The sequence below is a fragment of the Oncorhynchus kisutch genome, unplaced genomic scaffold, assembly GCF_002021735.2.
Source record: "Oncorhynchus kisutch isolate 150728-3 unplaced genomic scaffold, Okis_V2 scaffold3649, whole genome shotgun sequence".
Taxonomy (NCBI): Eukaryota; Metazoa; Chordata; class Actinopteri; order Salmoniformes; family Salmonidae; genus Oncorhynchus; species Oncorhynchus kisutch.
The window spans coordinates 282501-287500 of record NW_022265594.1 but is presented as its reverse complement, the minus strand read 5'-3'; the positions used below and the strand labels follow the sequence as shown (position 1 = coordinate 287500).

Here is a 5000-nt window from a genome sequence, read left to right as displayed (position 1 = left end):
CACAACCAGAAAATGACCAGGTCATTCTAGAACACAACCAGGTCATTCTAGAACACAACCAGGTCATTCCAGAACACAACCAGAAAATGACCAGGTCATTCTAGAACACAACCAGGTCATTCTAGAACACAACCAGAAAATGACCAGGTCATTCTAGAACACAACCAGGTCATTCCAGAACACAACCAGAAAATGACCAGGTCATTCCAGAACACAACCAGAAAATGACCAGGTCATTCTAGAACACAACCAGGTAATTCCAGAACACAACCAGAAAATGACCAGGTCATTCTAGAACACAACCAGGTCATTCTAGAACACAACCAGGTCATTCCAGAACACAACCAGGTCATTCCAGAACACAACCAGAAAATGACCAGGTCATTCTAGAACACAACCAGGTCATTCTAGAACACAACCAGGTCATTCTAGAACACAACCAGGTCATTCCAGAACACAACCAGGTCATTCCAGAACACAACCAGAAAATGACCAGGTCATTCTAGAACACAACCAGGTCATTCTAGAACACAACCAGGTCATTCGAGAACACAATCAGGTCATTCCAGAACACAACCAGAAAATGACCAGGTCATTCTAGAACACAACCAGGTCATTCTAGAACACAACCAGGTCAGTCTAGAACACAACCAGGTAATTCCAGAACACAACCAGAAAATGACCAGGTCATTCTAGAACACAACCAGGTCATTCTAGAACACAACCAGGTCATTCTAGAACACAACCAGGTCATTCCAGAACACAACCAGACAATGACCAGGTCATTCTAGAACACAACCAGGTCATTCTAGAACACAACCAGGTCATTCCAGAACACAACCAGGTCATTCCAGAACACAACCAGAAAATGACCAGGTCATTCTAGAACACAACCAGGTCATTCTAGAACACAACCAGGTCATTCTAGAACACAACCAGGTCATTCCAGAACACAACCAGGTAATTCCAGAACACAACCAGAAAATGACCAGGTCATTCTAGAACACAACCAGGTCATTCTAGAACACAACCAGGTCATTCTAGAACACAACCAGGTCATTCCAGAACACAACCAGAAAATGACCAGGTCATTCTAGAACACAACCAGGTCATTCTAGAACACAACCAGGTCATTCTAGAACACAACCAGGTCATTCTAGAACACAACCAGGTCATTAGGGCGATATGGGCGATATGGCAAATAAATTATCACAATATATATATTTATCATTCAGTAACGATAGTTATCATGATATTAATCAAATGTTTTAAAGGTACATATCTGCTTCAGACTCAAGAACACTTTCTACAGTCTCTGGCTTTATAGCTGCCCTATGGCAGGTCACTATGTTGCCACCTGTCTACAGTCTCTGGCTTTATAGCTGCCCTATGGCAGGTCACTATGTTGCCACCTGTCTACAGTCTCTGGCTTTATAGCTGCCCTATGGCAGGTCACTATGTTGCCACCTGTCTACAGTCTCTGGCTTTATAGCTGCCCTATGGCAGGTCACTATGTTGCCACCTGTCTACAGTCTCTGGCTTTATAGCTGCCCTATGGCAGGTCACTATGTTGCCACCTGTCTACAGTCTCTGGCTTTATAGCTGCCCTATGGCAGGTCACTATGTTGCCACCTGTCTACAGTCTCTGGCTTTATAGCTGCCCTATGGCAGGTCACTATGTTGCCACCTGTCTACAGTCTCTGGCTTTATAGCTGCCCTATGGCAGGTCACTATGTTGCCACCTGTCTACAGTCTCTGGCTTTACAGCTGCCCTATGGCAGGTCACTATGTTGCCACCTGTCTACAGTCTCTGGCTTTACAGCTGCCCTATGGCAGGTCACTATGTTGCCACCTGTCTACAGTCTCTGGCTTTACAGCTGCCCTATGGCAGGTCACTATGTTGCCACCTGTCTACAGTCTCTGGCTTTACAGCTGCCCTATGGCAGGTCACTATGTTGCCACCTGTCTACAGTCTCTGGCTTTACAGCTGCCCTATGGCAGGTCACTATGTTGCCACCTGTCTACAGTCTCTGGCTTTACAGCTGCCCTATGGCAGGTCACTATGTTGCCACCTGTCTACAGTCTCTGGCTTTACAGCTGCCCTATGGCAGGTCACTATGTTGCCACCTGTCTACAGTCTCTGGCTTTATAGCTGCCCTATGGCAGGTCACTATGTTGCCACCTGTCTACAGTCTCTGGCTTTAAAGCTGCCCTCTGGCAGGTCACTATGTTGCCACCTGTGCTAAGAACACCCTCTGAGGGGGAGCTGGTCGCAGGAATGCACAGGTAGCGCTGTGCCAGGTGGCTGACTTTGGGAAAGTGTTTTTGGTTGGATCTTCCACCAGTCCAGTGGATTCACTGTCAGCATCAGGAGACTGAAGGTAGCAGCTGAGTTCCTTGTCTACCAGCTGGATACCAATAAGACCTGTTGTGGTGGAGGCTTTTTAAAACGACCCAGTGACCTTTCTCTTTTTAGCTGTCAGGTGTGGTGAAGAAGCTGGGTTTTCATGTCCCTCATTGACCATCTGAGACAGCTCTTTAAACTCAAACTTCCTGCATGTTCCAAAGAGTGATTTTGCTTCAGGTGGTGAAAAGGTTTGTCGTATTACCAGACTTGGTAGCCACCTGTCTACGGTCTCTGGTTATATAGCTGTCCTATGGCAGGTCACTATGGTTACCACCTGTCTACGGTCTCTGGTTATATAGCTGCCCTATGGCAGGTCACTATGTTGCCACCTGTCTACAGTCTCTGGCTTTACAGCTGCCCTATGGCAGGTCACTATGTTGCCACCTGTCTACAGTCTCTGGCTTTATAGCTGCCCTATGGCAGGTCACTATGTTGCCACCTGTCTACAGTCTCTGGCTTTATAGCTGCCCTATGGCAGGTCACTATGTTGCCACCTGTCTACAGTCTCTGGCTTTATAGCTGCCCTATGGCAGGTCACTATGTTGCCACCTGTCTACAGTCTCTGGCTTTACAGCTGCCCTATGGCAGGTCACTATGTTGCCACCTGTCTACAGTCTCTGGCTTTACAGCTGCCCTATGGCAGGTCACTATGTTGCCACCTGTCTACAGTCTCTGGCTTTATAGCTGCCCTATGGCAGGTCACTATGTTGCCACCTGTCTACAGTCTCTGGCTTTATAGCTGCCCTATGGCAGGTCACTATGTTGCCACCTGTCTACAGTCTCTGGCTTTATAGCTGCCCTATGGCAGGTCACTATGTTGCCACCTGTCTACAGTCTCTGGCTTTATAGCTGCCCTATGGCAGGTCACTATGTTGCCACCTGTCTACAGTCTCTGGCTTTACAGCTGCCCTATGGCAGGTCACTATGTTGCCACCTGTCTACAGTCTCTGGCTTTACAGCTGCCCTATGGCAGGTCACTATGTTGCCACCTGTCTACAGTCTCTGGCTTTACAGCTGCCCTATGGCAGGTCACTATGTTGCCACCTGTCTACAGTCTCTGGCTTTACAGCTGCCCTATGGCAGGTCACTATGTTGCCACCTGTCTACAGTCTCTGGCTTTACAGCTGCCCTATGGCAGGTCACTATGTTGCCACCTGTCTACAGTCTCTGGCTTTACAGCTGCCCTATGGCAGGTCACTATGTTGCCACCTGTCTACAGTCTCTGGCTTTACAGCTGCCCTATGGCAGGTCACTATGTTGCCACCTGTCTACAGTCTCTGGCTTTAAAGCTGCCCTCTGGCAGGTCACTATGTTGCCACCTGTGCTAAGAACACCCTCTGAGGGGGAGCTGGTCGCAGGAATGCACAGGTAGCGCTGTGCCAGGTGGCTGACTTTGGGAAAGTGTTTTTGGTTGGATCTTCCACCAGTCCAGTGGATTCACTGTCAGCATCAGGAGACTGAAGGTAGCAGCTGAGTTCCTTGTCTACCAGCTGGATACCAATAAGACCTGTTGTGGTGGAGGCTTTTTAAAACGACCCAGTGACCTTTCTCTTTTTAGCTGTCAGGTGTGGTGAAGAAGCTGGGTTTTCATGTCCCTCATTGACCATCTGAGACAGCTCTTTAAACTCAAACTTCCTGCATGTTCCAAAGAGTGATTTTGCTTCAGGTGGTGAAAAGGTTTGTCGTATTACCAGACTTGGTAGCCACCTGTCTACGGTCTCTGGTTATATAGCTGTCCTATGGCAGGTCACTATGGTTACCACCTGTCTACGGTCTCTGGTTATATAGCTGCCCTATGGCAGGTCACTATGTTGCCACCTGTCTACAGTCTCTGGCTTTACAGCTGCCCTATGGCAGGTCACTATGTTGCCACCTGTCTACAGTCTCTGGCTTTATAGCTGCCCTATGGCAGGTCACTATGTTGCCACCTGTCTACAGTCTCTGGCTTTATAGCTGCCCTATGGCAGGTCACTATGTTGCCACCTGTCTACAGTCTCTGGCTTTATAGCTGCCCTATGGCAGGTCACTATGTTGCCACCTGTCTACAGTCTCTGGCTTTACAGCTGCCCTATGGCAGGTCACTATGTTGCCACCTGTCTACAGTCTCTGGCTTTACAGCTGCCCTATGGCAGGTCACTATGTTGCCACCTGTCTACAGTCTCTGGCTTTATAGCTGCCCTATGGCAGGTCACTATGTTGCCACCTGTCTACAGTCTCTGGCTTTATAGCTGCCCTATGGCAGGTCACTATGTTGCCACCTGTCTACAGTCTCTGGCTTTATAGCTGCCCTATGGCAGGTCACTATGTTGCCACCTGTCTACAGTCTCTGGCTTTATAGCTGCCCTATGGCAGGTCACTATGTTGCCACCTGTCTACAGTCTCTGGCTTTATAGCTGCCCTATGGCAGGTCACTATGTTGCCACCTGTCTACAGTCTCTGGCTTTACAGCTGCCCTATGGCAGGTCACTATGTTGCCACCTGTCTACAGTCTCTGGCTTTACAGCTGCCCTATGGCAGGTCACTATGTTGCCACCTGTCTACAGTCTCTGGCTTTACAGCTGCCCTATGGCAGGTCACTATGTTGCCACCTGTC

At 48.6% G+C, this 5000-nt stretch overlaps 1 pseudogene; it reads left to right on the top strand.

The window, feature by feature from the left end:
• Positions 1-5000, top strand: part of LOC116352984 (calmodulin-regulated spectrin-associated protein 3-like) — a 49847-nt pseudogene that overhangs the window by 19159 nt on the left and 25688 nt on the right.